A 17,466-nucleotide genomic window follows, 5' to 3' on the forward strand; every position below is an offset into this window, starting at 1 on the left:
CTTGTTCTGGAGGGAGTGGCTAAATGAGGGGTCAGGGCTAGTTGCACAAAAGGGCAAGGCTAAGCATCCTTAAATAGGCAATGAGAAGGAAGGAAAGTAGTCATGGAGGAAAGGTACCTGGAGACTCCGAGGAAGCAGGGCTTACCCCAAGTCTCTGGGTCAAACCCATAGAGTCCCCAAGTACGATGATACGCTAACATAAGTGATTTGTGTCACATTAATCTTCAAGGTGTGTAACTTTGCTATACCTGAAATTGATCATCCTTAGTTCCAACGCAGTAGATTAAAAAGAAAAAACATGACTGCCCGCAAGCTTAGCCCAAAAATAAATTTAAGAATTGTTCAGCTGTGATCAACATTTAATACATAACAGCTGGAAACATGATATATTTACATTTTTTGGTGACACTGTCTTATTGTAAAAAACAAAAACAAAACCCTGAGCTTTGAAAAACGGATTGATATGCGGTATTTCTGAAACCGCATATTTTTATTATTCAGGTGGATACGTCTGCTGTTATCTGATAAACATAATGTGACATGTTTATATCATGCTGTGGCTTTGGGACACAACATGGCCCTAATAGTATTACTGAGCCACCCACACAGGTGACATCAAACGTAACATTATTTTAGGTCTTTTTCCTGAAGAAAAACGGTGCCACGGGAAACAATTATTAAGTCTGTCTATTCATCTATCTATTTATCCATCATGTATTGTCTGTCTGTCCAAGGATCAAATTAAAACTGTAGGCCGTAACATGGACTTCTGTCAGATATTATATTTGTACAAAATCAGCCACATCTTCCGTTAAGGCAAGAAAAAAAATTTCAGCCTAAATTTGCTTGTAAGAGCCTGTTGTGTATAACTCTGAAGGGGTTATAACATTTATATTTTCAGTCCCCATGAACAGTGAAAAACAATTTCTATCGGTAGCTCTAAAGTTCTTTTATGGCAGGGTCAACATTATAATTAATTTCTTGAACTTTATTCCCCTATTTTATACTTTTAAAATTTCCTTTGCACGGTTTTAGTGCTCTGGCGCTATGTGGCAATATTTTAAATGTCAGCTTTATTCCATGTGCTATATCATTTACTTGGTTAGTGTCTATAAATGTCACACCGTGCCGTTTGCCCTGTTATTTTGCCTCTCGCTGGGTAAGCTTGGCTTTCCTTTATGACCATTGTCTACGTATTTGTATATACACGTATTTCAGTCCCCAGGATCTGGAGATGGATTTCTCATGTGTGGCCGTAAAAGTAGAACACACATATAAAAATAATCAAAATGTAACCCTTACTAGCTGCAGAACACTGTGGCTTTAGAGAACATAAGGTCTAATTTAATATTATATATTTAATTTAATATTATAATTAAATTATTATAATTTAATATAATTTATTATTATTATTATTATTAACTAACGGTACTTTTTTTTTTTTTTTTAAACTTCTTTTTATTTAAAGTTTTTTTCTTTTTTTTTTTTTTTATGTTTTCTTTGGTTCGTCACGATAAGGATACAGAAAGAAAGAAGGTGGGGTCACAAATAATGCAGTGTTAACTACCGGTACTTTAAAAAAGACACACAAGAAAGTGCCCTCAACAGAGTTTAAAATAATTTTTTGCAAAATATAATAAAATGTTTCTTGGTCACCGGCAAAAATAATTAATGATCACGTAAGCAGAAATAAGGCTGCAATTCAGCTTTCAATAGAACTCTACAGCCCCAGCCATGCTTTTTAATTGATTCAAATTATGTTAAATATATGGTGATTTATAGGTATATGTGTTCTCATTGCCGTTATGATTTTGCATACACGCGCCTCCATAAAGCGCTGCAAAATATCAGGGTGCTGCATAAATCAATCATTAAAAAAATAAATATAAACAAAATAAGAATAACAGATGATGGCTTAGCACGGTCTATGATTAGAATGGCTGGTGGACTAAAGGAGATACTGGGGGATAAGTGCAAGCTCAAATAATTAAGGAAGAAATGGTGTTGATTTTTTGTAAACAAGCAATTTATTGAGCAAAGTACACAAAAAGACAGTTTTCTACTGACAGAATCTGTTAAAGTTTTTCAGTATTCCATTTAGTTTACTTGTTACTAAAGAACCAATGGTGTAGACACACTTACATTTTTTTCATGAACTTCATCAGGACTACCAGTGTGCAAAGCTGGGAACTTTCTGGCTCCAGCTACCCAGATGCAGATAGGGGGTCCCACTGACATCACAGCCTCTACAGCTTCTCTCTGTTCATGTAATGCCAGACAACTCTATGATGTCAAGACCATGGTTCCATGGGGCCATACCATCACTTCCAGGACTCCTTGTTCTTTCTGCTGAAGATAGTTCGTAATGACTTTGGCTGTGTGTTTGCGGTTGTTGTCATACTGAAAAATAATTTGGGGCCAGTCAGATGCCTTCTTGGTTGTATTTCATGATGGATAAGTATCTGCCTGTATTTCTCAACAGTGAGGGGACCATTAATTATTTCCATGTCGGAGGTATGACATTTCTGCCGCAAGTCTTCCATGAAGACCCCTTCTGACTAGACTTCGCTGGACAGTAGATGGATGTACAAAAGTCCCATTGTTTTCTGTCAATGCAGAGCCCGATGGCACTGCTAGATATCTTCCAATTGCAAAGCAAAATAAGCATGATGTGACTTTAATCTTCTGCATAAAGCTTCCTTCACTGGCCATTGGGTCTATGGTATCACCATTGCCCATTTCTTTGTGCCTTTGCAGATGCGGTATAACTACCAGGTGTTTTGTTGCTGTGCTCAGTCTTACCATGGAGCATGACTTATGACATTAAAATGGTCTTCAGCAACCTCAACTTAGTGAGTTGAGTTTGGCTGTTCCTCAACCAGTTTCCTTCCTCCTACACATCTGTTTATGTTAAATGATTAACAATTAATGATCGTGTTTCAACCTCCATGTTAATTTGATGATCATTAATACTTGTTTGGCATACTGCTTTATTCATACACCTAACTATATGCCTGCAAAAGCCCTCACTTTGTGCCAGTGTACCTAGAAGAATTGATGCTGTTTGAAGGCAAAGATTTTTACTCACTTTGCATTTTGTTCAATGACAAAAATAAACTATTAATTAACATTTCTTTGTTAAGCTTTTGTACATGTTGACCCCTTCAAATTAGACACTTTGTCATCCAGATAAGTTTTTTATGGTGCTTTATTATATACAAGGCACTGCATCTTTAAATCAGGCATTACTCAAATAAACGTTTGAAATCCTACTCCTTTTTGGAGACTAAATAGACATTGTCCTCATTGGCACACTGGGCTGTCTCTCCGGTTCCCAGTTACAAAGACATCTTAATCAGGTTTTCACGCAGTTCCCGCTGTAGGTCTCTGGGCACAGGCTCCACAGTCTCCACACTACAGTCAGACGCCTAAATGCCTTCTGAGTCTCTTTTAAACATTGTCTTTTGCTAATTTCATACATTATATATATATATATATATATATATATATATATACACACACACACACATTTATGAACAAATAGAATCATCTCCTTGGTTATACTGCTTATACGAGGAGCTTTTATTTCACTGCAAGCAAGACTTCCAATCCAATATGCCCTGCATGAGCTGATACACTTCTGATTTACCCAGAACAGTCTGCCTTCTGCTGCCTTGCAAAGAAAAATAATAAAAATCAATTTTCCCAAATCCCCCATAAACCTCGCAAGTGCTGTCCAAATGGGGAGTAATAGATGTATCCAAGGTCTTTAGAATATAAACAAGCTGTCACTGGAATAAGTGGCCCCAATTCAATGGTCTTTTTACCCGAAGAACAGAAAAAATTGAAAATCACGAGCTCCATTCTCCTGTTTTTTACCCGTAATACTTCAGCAAAGTCTCAGGAAGACAAATTACATTGTTAGTGGGCTTGTACAGTTAACAGGCCAGGTACAAAGAGAAGGACGGCTCAATACGAGGGGATCAACTAAGAGGCAAGCAAGGCTATTGCATACGGAATCCAGGAATTGAGTTTTACTCATATGGTCCCGCATACTTGCCATATCCCCTAATACTGGGAATTATGCCAAAGCATAGAAATAAGGCTTTTAAATGTGGTGCCCTGTTAAGGGCTTTTTGTTTTGCAAGTCTATGAGACATATATTGGGTTATGTATAAAACGGATTCTGGTGTAAAGTTTTAAAAGTGACGGAATGATCCTATGGATTGGGCCATTCCATCAGCTTCTATGCTGATCAAAGTCCTGATTTTTATATACACTATATGGACATAACTATTGTGACACCTGGCCATCACACCAACAGGGACTTTTATGTCTCCTTCAGCATACCAAGACATTTTATTATTATTATTATCTTTTATTTATACAGCGCCAACAATTTACGCTGGGTTTCTAACATTTTCGACAATGCTCTGCTTCCAACTTTGTAGGAACAGTCTGGGGAAGACCTTTTTCTATTCCAGCATGACTTAGCCCAGCGCACAAAGCAAGCTCCATAAAGACATTATTGGATGAGTTTGGGGTGGAAGAACCTGACCGGCCGCACTGAGCCCTGACCTCAACCCCATCGAACACCTTTGGGATGAACTTGGAAAGAGATTGAGATCCAGGCCTTCTCATCCAACCTCAGTGTCTGACCTCACAAACACTCTACTGGATGATTGGGGAACAATTCCCACAGAAGTCTTGTGGAAATCCTTCCCAGAAGAGTGGGACCAACTTCATATTAACGTCTATGTATTTAGAATTCAATGTCCTAAAAGTCCCTGCAGGTGTCTCGATATTTTTCTCCATTAGTGTATGTTACGTGTGTAATGTTCATGCATAACAAAAGGTTTCTCTGCATGTACATTATTTGAAGACAGTCTCTAGCTTCATGAAACAGATATTTTTAGTTCTATATACCTACTCAAATGGAAGATGCTGTGCTACAAAACGATGGGATATTATTTCATAAGTAATATGCATTTTCAACAGATGTGACGGTTCAAGGTTACTATACAAACAGCCTCATTTCAGATGCAATTATAACCTGTCCAGCTTCAAAAGACAAACTTTTCACTTGACGTCTCCGGTAACATCAATCTCCCAAACGTACAGGTGCTGCCATTGTGGCTGATACATGATGTCATTAATAGCGGCTAAACTGTCAATGAATGACATATCTTATTCACTGTAATTACTGTAAAAGCGTATCATCCACAAGTCACATGACGATCGTTTTAATCCGCTATGGTCATATTTGTCATGACGTGTGGATAGTCAGCTCTATTTAATAGCAGACCATCCACAAGTCACATGACTAATTCGTTTTAACCACAGTAACAAATCATTCTTTTCAGACAAACCTTACCATGATTCATTAAAGTGAATCTGCCACTTTTCCCAAAGCTCAGTAAAATTAAATTTATGTTATGGAATTTGCTGATTAAAGTAAGATTTAAACTGTAAACAATGGAAGCCATCATCTTAGCTCCCTCCCCATTTAGTTATCCAACTGGGTCCAGGATGCGTTTGTATGGGTTAAGTGAAATTGGCTGGGTTTTTAGTTTTTATTTATTTCCTGGCTTATTAGGCAAGAGATACCCTGAATGATCACTTGTATCCAGTAAGGATTTAACCAGAGAAATGTGTGTAAGGAGATCACTAATAGGCATGTTCAGATATGATTCAGTTCCAGACCTGAGAATCTACCTACTTAATAAAAAAAATAAAAAAAGAATTGATATAAAATCTCTTTTAGCCACGAAATTGTAAAATTGATGTAAAAATTAAATAACAAATAAAAATAAATAAATATTAAGGAAATTTGATTTGAACTCAGATAATGGATTTAAGTTTTCTACCCATCTTACAATAAATCTATATTGGGGTTTACAAGATCAGAGTGTCAGTCTGCCAGAACGCCATTAAAACGTTATATTTCTCGTATTCCATTGAACGGTTTGCAGTTTCTTTATTTTCTTGCTGTGGAATTACAGATTTTTTACATTGTTCATCCTTCTCAATACTCGATAATGGCATCCCCTCCCTGATCACCGCTGGATCTTTTATTATATTAATATAAATGTTAATATACCCCAGAGTATCTCTGTAATTATCTATAACGTATAGCCACGTGGTGCACATCCCACAAACACATACAAATAACAACCTTTCAACGAAAACCCCCACATTCTTCGCTGCATATACACTTATCCCTGTTGTTCTATCCTCTCTCTATATATTATATCAGTGCTTTTTATATGACTTATTGTGATTTTAAATTGCATTACTTTAATAAAAATACAAGAGACTGTAAATTATGATGCCTTAAACACCCTTACCAAACATTAATGTATTTAGAAAAGCGCTCACCGCGCTCAGACATTACCGCTGCAGAGCCCCTCCCCCGTTCATATATTCCAGCCAATCACTGTCCAGGAAAAAGCTCCCAAAGTCTCATTTGAGACCTCAAGTGAGCACTTCTGAAGCTGAAGGCAGTGCAAGGAGAAGAGTACTTTGCAGGGTACTTTTCAGGGGCAGAGCCGCCTCTCTTCTGGTGCGGGGCAAACCACATCCTGAGGTAGGGCCAACCACATCCCGGGGTGGGGCCAACCACATCCTGGGGTGGGGCTACCCAAAAAGTGCCTTTCATTGGAGGGCATTGGGATCAGGGGGGAAGTGGGCAGGGCCACACACCATTTCCCTGCCTGGAGAAAGAAGAAACTGACCCGGAGACCTAGGGAAGCGATGTTTCATCCGGAGACTCCAGGTCAAACCCAGTGAGTTTCCAGGTTTGCTTGTGCATGTGCAGTCCTAAGTGAACCAAGAGCATCCTCTGTAAGGGACTCGAGCTTGGGGAGGCATATTAAATGTCTATAGTGGATATATAGAGGATCATATGCATTACAGTACATACAAAGGCTAGAGGCTGGCAGGGTGTCCAGGCGGTTAAATTATTTTGCATTACTGAATGAAACACGTTGTTAAGTTGACTGCAGCTAAATTAAACCAGCAAGAACAAAAAATACTAGTTACTCAAAGACATTAAATTGAAGGTCAGAATCTACATATTCCAGACAAAGCGCATTAATTAATTTATTAAATAGAGATTTTTTGTAAGCTATAAACACAAAAGCTGTTTATCTAAACAGATAACCGTTTTCTGGGTTATGAACCATTAGTACTTTTACAATGCCTTTATTGTAGTGGTTATGCTGTGGCACATTGTATAAACGGCATATTGTTCGCCGAAGCCTACAGAAATCGGAGTATCTGCCTCATTAGCAAGCTTTACATTTTCACTATTTCAAATGATCATCTATTTCTGTTCTTTGGATCACAATACAATACCTACCGGCAAGAACTAAAAATTGTTATGCATATATATATATATATACACACACACACACATATACATACAGTATATACCCACACACAATACCGTGTATGACTTTTGACATTAAACTGCCTTCAGCAACCTTAATCAGGAGATGACCCTGGAACTCATAATATATTCAAAAGATCAAAACACATATTATAGCGACACTGGATCCATTATGTAACAATCTGACATCATATCTATATTTTTTAAATATTAATCTAGAGAGAGTAAAATGAAGACACAAGTACAGACAGGTAATAGAAACACACGGTCTGTATTATCACAAATACCGGTTATTTTGTGCTATACATTTGCTAGCAATACACAACCTGTAATGTTAATGTTATATTTTTTTTATTTTTTTTTTGTCTGTTGAAATATCATGGAAGAACTTTGAAGATTTCCCCGACTTGGGGCAAAAGATTTTCTATTTATCTCATAAGCGTTTAAAATAATTTTGGTGTCGATGTCACTTTAAGGTGGTTAAGCTTACTTTTATTGGTTATTTTAAAAAATATATACATTAGCACAGGTATTCCAACTGTTTTGCATCTCTGGTGTACCCACCAGATCTTTGCCACTGGTTATAGTAGGGATCAGACTTTTACGGCATGCTAGAAGCTAATCTCACAATAGATCAGTTGACGGCATGCTACCACTTTTATTTTTTTATGCTTATCTGCCAAGTTTTTAAGCCACATTATAACGTCCCCAGACAAAGCCTCACATTTAAGTGTAAATGCGAGGCATCCATCTTTAACTGATGTCTCACATGCACATTTAATCACGCCCGACTTTCACTGAGGGAGGTAGGAGAAGGAGGTCCATCAATGATCTCTTGAAGCAGCATTCATAGCATTCTAAACTCAGTGTGCAAGCTATGTACAGCACACATAGTTAGCACTATAAAGGGTTAAAGGCAATTCACCAATGTAACTTTCCATTATAAAGGGCCAGCTCAGATCTTTTGGGATTAAGAGGCCACTGGGCTTTCCTTTCCATAATCCATAGCGATGTTGGTTCACAATACCTGCAAACACCTAGTTTAGTGAATAAATGTCCACCTTAGTGTAGAGTTAAATAAATGTGCTCTAAATTAAAACATGCAGGATTCTATCGCAGCAGCTCACAGAAACACGGCACAGATTTCACAATCCACGGAGTTGATATGGCCGCAAGTAACAAATAAACTTGTCAATTCCCTCTTAACCGGAAAAATGGCCATTCTTTCACTCGTTCCCGCGTTCGGTGCAAGAAGAGATACATTATACAGTGGACCTCAAACCCGCGGATACCAATGCGTTACTTTCAGTATACTTTTTTGAATTGAGTGGTACCAAAATCTACAAAATGTAAATTGTAAGCAGTCAGGAAAAAGGAAGAGTTAATTACTGGGAACATCACCGGTTATATCGTGCTCCTTGAAAGACTCCTTGTAGAGCTGATACTGACTCGGACAGTGCTTCTTCAGCCACTTGCACACGTCATGCTGCGTCCAAAAGGCTACGGGTTTAGTTCCTTTCACACTGGGCTGCAAAGAAGAAAGAAAAACTGATTAAAACAAAATGACAAACCTAGGTCATCCAAAATGTGTAAATAAACCTGGATAGCAATTTTCCATATGTAGAGAGAATGTTTTAGTATCGCTGCTTTTCCTCCTATGTGACATCATTGGGTCTATTCACAAACGTTCAAGTTACGTTCCTCAAGCAAATTCTCCCACTCTTGGCTAAGAGATCTCAACAGTAGAGTATCAAAAATGCCAGGGCCCCCTGTGATACATACGGTTAGGGCCCCACAAGCTTATCCTATACACAGAGACACATACATATCAATATGCTTACATACACACACACACTAACATACTTATTTACGCACACACAGTAGAATACTTACACACTAACATACTTATTTAAACACATACCTGCCTTTATTGGTTTAGGGGGGGGGTAGGCCAGGGAAAACGGTCTCATGTCCTGGTGCTCAGACTCAGGGGGCACAGCCTGTTGCACCTGCCTAGCGTTATGCCCAGGCCAGGTATAGGTTGGAGGAGCTGGTGTTGGGGCTCCAATTGGTTTGAATAATTTAATTCCAGATTAGAGAAGCCAAATCAATCTAAATGTAAGTAAAGAGATGCCAATATAATCAGGATTTTATGGACAACCCAGAACCACTAATTTTGAATATACAGGAAGATTTTAATTGGAAGAAAATGGATTCATGCCTCCTAAAGTTGTATCTAAATTACATGAACTGAACAGATTCTGGAAACAGCACATTATTGTAGCAGCTTGAAATAGCTACATAACATATATGATTCATCAACCGCAATGTCATTGAGGGAATAACCAACCATCATCTACTTGAAATGTACTTTGACCTCCTACTGCACACCACGCAGCGGGCTTTGTGAGGGAGCACAATGCAGGCATATTCTTGAATTAGGAGCCTTAGTTAGAATTAATAAATTAGGTAAGAATACTAAAATTGTTTAAAGAATAAATTGGTAATTTAGCTCATTAGTTTTGTTTTTTGACCATGAATCATGTATATGGTATAAAATGCAGGATACATCTGTGGTCCACTGGTGGAGCCTGTGGAGTGGACTATAACCCTTGAATTCTTCATGAATACAACAAACCATCATCTTGTTTTACTATCGTGAACCAGCCGAAAGCTGGATCTCACAATATTGGCCATCTTTCTGGCTTACTGAGCGTCATGGGATTTGTAGCCCGCAACAGCTTCTTGACCAAATGACCATCCTGAGAAACATCAATACAAAGAAGCTGGAGCAACAGATGTTAAATATCTTCACATGGAGAGCCACATCTGTCTAGAACACTTAAAAAAATAAAGTAAACTTAGAATATGAAATTGTTTGCTTCCCAAAGATGATCAGATTAAACATTCTACTAACGCTATGTTTATTTGTGGATCATACCTAAATATATTCAATTCCCTTTTTTCCTGGTGAAAATATATATCAGCTATTTTAGGAACAAAGCCCCATCCCGATATGCAAAAAGAATATGCTTCCGGTTTTATAACTTAAACAAAAAGGGATCAGAAAGTAAATGAGAACCAATATGGAAACACATGAACTTCAGACACACACAATTCAGGAAATGAAAACTGAATCCATTTAAGTAGTTTCACAGCCGGACATGGAAAACTTTCGACCACCTTCCCTGTCATGCTAGCTGTGTCTGACACTTCCATTGATCAATAATGCAGAACTTGTTGCTCTTAAGAATATAAAAGGCATAACAAGAGAAGATATTGAATTGTACCTGCCATGTAAGATGTAACTGTACTGTAATTATGTATATAGTAGATGGTTAAAAGTATGAGCATACATGCATTTCAAGTAGCAAGAGCGTAAGGATGTAGAGATGTTGGAGAGAAAAGTATTGACATTTTGTAGAGTTTGCTTACCAATACTTTTTTGTTGCAGGGGTATCTGCGGGGTTTCAGAACAAGGGAATGTAAAACTACTCATAAGAACATCCTGAAGAAGATGGAGACTTTGATGGGAGTTATGAGCAAACAAAAGGGGGTTATGGAGGAAAGAAGGGAATGTTAGGGGGATGGGTGATAAGGACTAGGTTTGTCTGGAGGAGGACGTACAGTGGAAAAGGACATAAGACCTAGAGAAGGATGTGTAAAATAAGTAAAGGAGCCTAGAAGGTGGAGGTGTAGCATGAAGGTATTAAGGTCCGGGAGAAGATGTACAGACATAAAAGCAAGGGAGTCTATAAAGCAGAAGGTGTTTAGGTAAAGAGATGGGATCGTTACAGAGAAAGTGGTTCAATGGTCAAGTAAGTGGTTCAAGTAATGTTGAGGCACCTAGACATCACCAACTTGACGAGGACATCAAGTACGTTATAGACAATGCTGTCTTTTTTGTTTGGAGAGATACCGTGGAATGTGTTGGGCATGAATGTAAGGAGGGATTGCTGAAAGCATATATTTAGTGGGAGAAGGGAGGACCAGAGATAGAGAGGGATTGAGTGAGAGAGAGGTAGAGAGACTGCTTAGTGGTTGCAGAGAGAGTATTTCCGTCAGGGGTAAAGAGGGTATGCCTGCAGGGGAGATGCTTTGCCGATCTAGGATTTTGGGAGTTATGCATCTCATTCTTCCCCATACCTGGGAATCCAAAGAACCAGTCATGTCTAAAAAGTCTTTACTAGACTTGATTATTCCTTTGTTGTTGACATTGGCAGAACCGCCACTCCTGAGAATTGCTGCCGAGTTGCTATTAAGGTTCATTTATTCAGTGAACAGATGATATTATATCTACCGAGTAATCAGACACTTATCAGCCTGGGAACAACTTAATGAAAAATGCGGTACTTAGACTTTCTTGTATAAAATGAGTTTTATCATTCAAAAGTTTGGGGTCACGTTTCTGGCTGTAACATAATTTGCAAAAAGTTTTTCTAACGATCAATTAGCCTTTTAAACTTAAACCTGGATCAGCGAACACAACGTGCCATTGGAACACAGGAGTGATGGGAGTGATAAATGGCCTCTGTACGCTTACGAAGATATTCCATTACAATAGTCATTTACAACATTAACCCTGTCTGTGCTGGATTTCTGATCCATTTTATGTTATTTTAATGGACAGAAAATTGCTTTTCTTTTAAAAAACAAGGACATTTCTATGTGACCCCAAACTTTTGAACTGTAGTGTATATATATTGTAATGGCTGAATACATTATACTTCCGAGTTCTGGAGGATAACCAAAATTATAGTAGAGGTTAAATTCTCAGATAGAAAGCTATTAAAAGCTATTCTAGAGTAATATTCAACCTCAATTTTAAATTTTAGTTACAAATATAAATCAAAGCTCTAACTATAGTGGATCCCCTGTAACCATACAAGACGGCCTGTAAAGTCTTTGCCATTCAGACATAATTTAAAGTGCAATTTAAAAGCCATATTTATACCAAAAAAAACCACAACTTAATGCATCTTGCTCATGTTGAGATGCATTATACGCTTAAACATTTTCCTACATATGTAATGCAATGTACGGTTAGTTTTTGGTACAAACTGCAATGAAAGTGCTCTATTCAGATGATAATCCTCTCTCTTTTTCTTGCTCAGATTCACATTTTTTATTTATTTATTTTTACAAACATTTCAAGAAAATTTGGGTAAAAAATAACATCACAAATGAAACTTATGCAAAAATGTTTGTACCGATGCAGACTTTTTTAAATGGCAGAATACAGAGAAATAAATTGAACATACATGTACCGAAGCATATCTGGAGCGTGATCCAAAATTGAGAATAAACTCATTTACAAACTCACTATTACAAACAAATCAATGTTAATAGGATGTTCACAAAATTTATTTACAGTATTATAAAGTAAATTAATAAAATTGTGGGTTTTTTAGGGAAAAAACTTCAGAGCTATGTAGCTTTTAGAAATAATAATACATATATAGTTTTATAAATAATACTATATCTATATCTATATAGATATATCGATATATTTATCTTTCCACTTATTTGAGGCGACCTCTAATGAGTAATTTATCAGGAAATATGAATACATTAATACAACATCAAACCATTTTATAAATATACTAAAGAAGAGACCTCCGAGGTCCTGAACGCTTGTGCGATTCTCTTTTTTCTAGGTTGGCACAATAGAGGGTGTTACCATTGGCTGAAGATTCCAGCTCCCATAGTTAAAGATATCACAAAGAAGCAGCATCTCTGTCATTTTGCTCTAAAATTGTGTAGCAGCAGGAAACACTGAAGTACTTGTAATATAACATATATATTTAATCGGGATAGAAAGAGCACTTACTAATCTTTCTAACCGGACCAATCATTTTATTCTCTTGTAATCATCCGTACACATATTTATACCTGGGAACTCTCACGGTTTTAACCCTCGAGTCTCAGGGTAGTTACCCCGATCTCAGGGTCACACAGTCCTTCTTATTCTACCCCGCTGTGATCATATAGAAGACTCCCAATGGGTGCTTCTGTTCCAGTATGTAATTGTTGCTACCACTCCGTCAATACACTCAATTAAGTGTATCTTTAAATAATGACAGGTCAAGGTTTCCATTGCTATTAGAGACATTTGGGTAGTCACTACACAGAATCTTTACGATGGGCTATTAACGGGTTAATATTTAAAGAGTCTCAGGGTCAGCTCAGTTAGAAAGTTCCACATACAATTCTAAGCCGAGGACGACAACCACATCTAATGTAACATTTTCACCATTCACTTTATTGCTACCTAGTTAAGTACGTGTTAACCGCAATGAATACCCAGCTTTCCAACTGAATTCACAAAGACGTTGCCACAACCAAGATGGCAGAGAGTTCCTCTCAACTCCGGTGTCCAGTGTTACTTACAATACATTGTCTACTGATTCGGTGCAATTGTACATCATTTTCCATAAATTTCAGTCTTAAAAACTGCATGCATTTTATGCAAACTTTTCTATATATTTAAAAAAAATTGATCATTGTCCCAGGTGTTTTTTTAAACAAGGGAGACCATAAGTTTGGGGATCTCAGTCAGTGTAAAAAACAAATCTGGGTATATTCAGTCGTTCTCAGAAACTGAACATTTTTATTCTGTGTAATTCTGTATTTTCATTTATTATACATGAAGCAAATCCATACAGTTTTACACTAAACACTAATACAATGTAATTCCTAAGCGGTTTACAAGGATTTATTGGATAACTGAGCTTATTTATACAATGTATACACTGATACAGCATAGGCTTATTGGTAAAGACTATAGGAAGACTGTAATATGATATTTTATTTGACTTAAAGGTTTACACAAGGAAAAAAAAGTAATAGACTCGGCTTTAACCACCAAGGGCCCAATAGAATGTTTCTACTATTCACTCCACCTGAAGGATTCTGCTGCCGATGCCAAAAACGAATAAAACCCTAAAACTAATAATTAGGGTGTGTAAGACTGCCTATATTTAAATATAAAATGCAGGATCACATTTCCTGGCTCAGCTGCGGATATGATATCCCAGCACATATATTAACAGAACCATTTTAAGATGGATAATCACAATACGTTTTTGACTCTCCATGTGAAGCCCTGCTTCCCTGGGTCTCCGGGTCACTCTCCTATTTCTCTGTGCAGAGTGGCAGTGTTTAGCCGTGCCCACTCTCCACCCTTTTCCCGCCCACTTCCAGCTTCCAGCTTTTTGGGATAGGAGGCAACCTTTGTATTAAGTCAGGTCATGAAATTGTATCCCTACTTGATATTTCATGGTCAACTGTAAGTGGTATTATTGGAAAGTGGAAGCATCAAGTCACAGAGTGGGGTCACAGAGTGCTAAGGCGCATAGTGCGTAAAAGTCATCAAGCACCATGATTCCATATCTGAGGAGTTTCAAACTTTCACCGACATTAATATCAGCACAACAACTTCTTCCTGGAATGGGTTTCCATGGCCAAGCAGCTGCATGCAAGCCTCAAATCACCATGGGTTTGGAGAACATTACCATAAAGACATGGTTGGATGGGTTTGATGTGAAGGAACTTGACCAGCCGCACAGAGCCCTGACCTCAACCCCATCGAACACCTTTGGGATGAACTGGAACAGAGATTGTGAGTCAGGCCTTCTGACTTCTTCTACTGGATGAATTCCCACAGAAACTCACCAAGATCTTGTGTAAAGCCTTCCCAGAAGAGCGGAAGCTGCTACTGCTGTAAAGGGGGGGTAACTACATATTAATGTCTATGTATTTAGAATGCAGTGTCATAAAAGTCCTTGTTGGTGTAATGATCAGGTGTCCGAATACTTTTGTCCATACACACACATTATATATGTCTGCCGTGTCACTAAATTTAAAATGTAAACAAAAGTTCCTAACTTTACTACACATTAGTACACTATCTGAATGAAAATTGTAGTAGATCTTAAGCGAGGAGACTGAGACACCAGGAAATATATTGAATTAACGGTTAGGTGTACCCTATTATCAGGCAGTCAGACTCTAACCATCTAATCAAAATCAGATTGCCATCCGTGGCAAGACGCAATAATATTATAGGTTGCCACAGGAGAAATGCGAAACCAGTAAACACAAACTCAATTACAGAAGAAAACACCGCACACGCATTAAAGGGAGCCTGTCATACAGGGATGTTATGATTCCAGCACTGAGTGTGTTTGCTTTAAAGGGATGCAACATTTTGTTTATATCTGTCAACATTGTGCCGCACAGACATGTGACAACTCAAGCCATTGTTTGCACTTTAATACAAATTATATTTGCGTAGTCCCTTTAAATATTGGTGTGATCTGTTTACAAAAGCATGGGGGTCCTGCAGAATCCTCCCAAATGCATTTGCCCATTTCCTTCCACCAGCTAAATGCCCTGCAGGAGATGTGTTTGAACCTCCGTAGATGATGGCTCCAGCGCTGACCGGGGAGTATGCTGCGTGCAGGGTCTATTCAGAGCCCCCGCACACGTGTGGACAGCACTGCCATAGGTTTCAAAGGGAGAGCTTTTCTGCCACTGACTGACTGCTACAAGCAGCCAATCGGTGGCAACAACAGTCGGACATTGGAGGAAGAGGGAAGCTGCTGCAGCAGGGCAGCCTCTTCTGCGTCAGGTGTTTTTATTCCCGTTTGTTTGTTTCGGAAGGTTAATATTAAAAACACTCTCCAAACCTGATCTGGGTTCTACTTCTTCAAACTGGATATGCATGTCTCGTACTCCAAACTTAATGTGAGTGCACTGGGGGGATTCCACCTAAAGGAACATATCTCTGCAATATTACACTATATCTGCTTTTCTTTTTATTCTATGTCCTTCTACGTTGGATATCTGAGACTAAACTACAACATATAATTGGGTAAATTATTATTTTCTATTGAAGCGCACCATATCACTCTTGTTTGCACATAGATATTGGTGCTGCTGGTATATTTCACATTTTATGTCAGGGCTTGACAAATTTGTTGTGAATCTAGGCGCCAGCTAAAAAAGTTAGGAGCCAGGATTTTTTTTAAACTAAGGAGTTGATCATCATCAGCCCACTTACTAAACTCACAACGTTTGACATGGAAGCACCCTGGACTTTCAGGTCAGTGCTGTTTTTTTTTTTATTATTATTATTAGTATTTTTTTTTATTTTTTTTTAACTCTTTCAATGCTGATGTTCCATTGGAGCGCAGCATTGACTGATATTTAGTCCCCACGAGCTTGTGGGGACAAATGTTAACCCCTGCAATGCCACGAATGTGTCATTGAAGGGGTTAACGCTGCACTGTCGCTCTCATGAAGCGATCAGGCAGCAGTAGAGGGTTGGGGCTGCTCTCCCCACTCATGTGGAGACCAAAGAACGCTCTCCCCTGTCCCTGAAGCTGCCTCTGGCAGCTGGGATGCAATTGCTGGTCTATAGACCAGCCATTGCAGGGGGAGTCTCTTTGATGACTGCTGTAGGCTCGGGGTCGGTCTCGGATTGGCTGTGCTGGTCTGCCCAGACTCCTGGTGACGCGGGGGCAATTTTTTGTTGATGTAAGAGGCTGACAAACACCTAGGCGCCAGGACAAAATTCTCTGTCGCCGTGCCGACCTGGCGCCTGGGATTTGTCGAGCCCTGTTTTATGTTATATTAATTTTTAGACCTGCTAAGTAACAGATGATTGTTATTACATCCCGATATGTAAAACCATAGAATTCAAAACTTTTCACACGGCTGTACCATCTGCCCACCATGGGTCATCTTGTCCAGAGACACAAGAGATTTTTATGTCCTATTAAACTACTCACATTTTCAAGTTGACAAAGTTTATATAAACTAAAAAACATATAAACAATGCTTAATAAGTGTGTAGTATACATTTAAATAGCGAGCATCAAGAAGTCTCACAGACTTAGTAATAAAAGTAGAATAATCAAACATGATTTTGTTGCTGGAGTACCAATAGCGTATGAATTATTAAAAAAGGACAGGATTTAAACAAACTAAAAAGGTCTCACAAGATATATATATATATTACAGTTTAGTAAGATGGATACTTTATTATCATCACCACATATACAGCTAATTAG

The sequence above is a fragment of the Sceloporus occidentalis genome, unplaced genomic scaffold, assembly GCF_023333645.1.
Source record: "Sceloporus occidentalis isolate IW3139 unplaced genomic scaffold, rSceOcc1.0.p SCAF_11, whole genome shotgun sequence".
NCBI classification, from domain to species: Eukaryota; Metazoa; Chordata; class Lepidosauria; order Squamata; family Phrynosomatidae; genus Sceloporus; species Sceloporus occidentalis.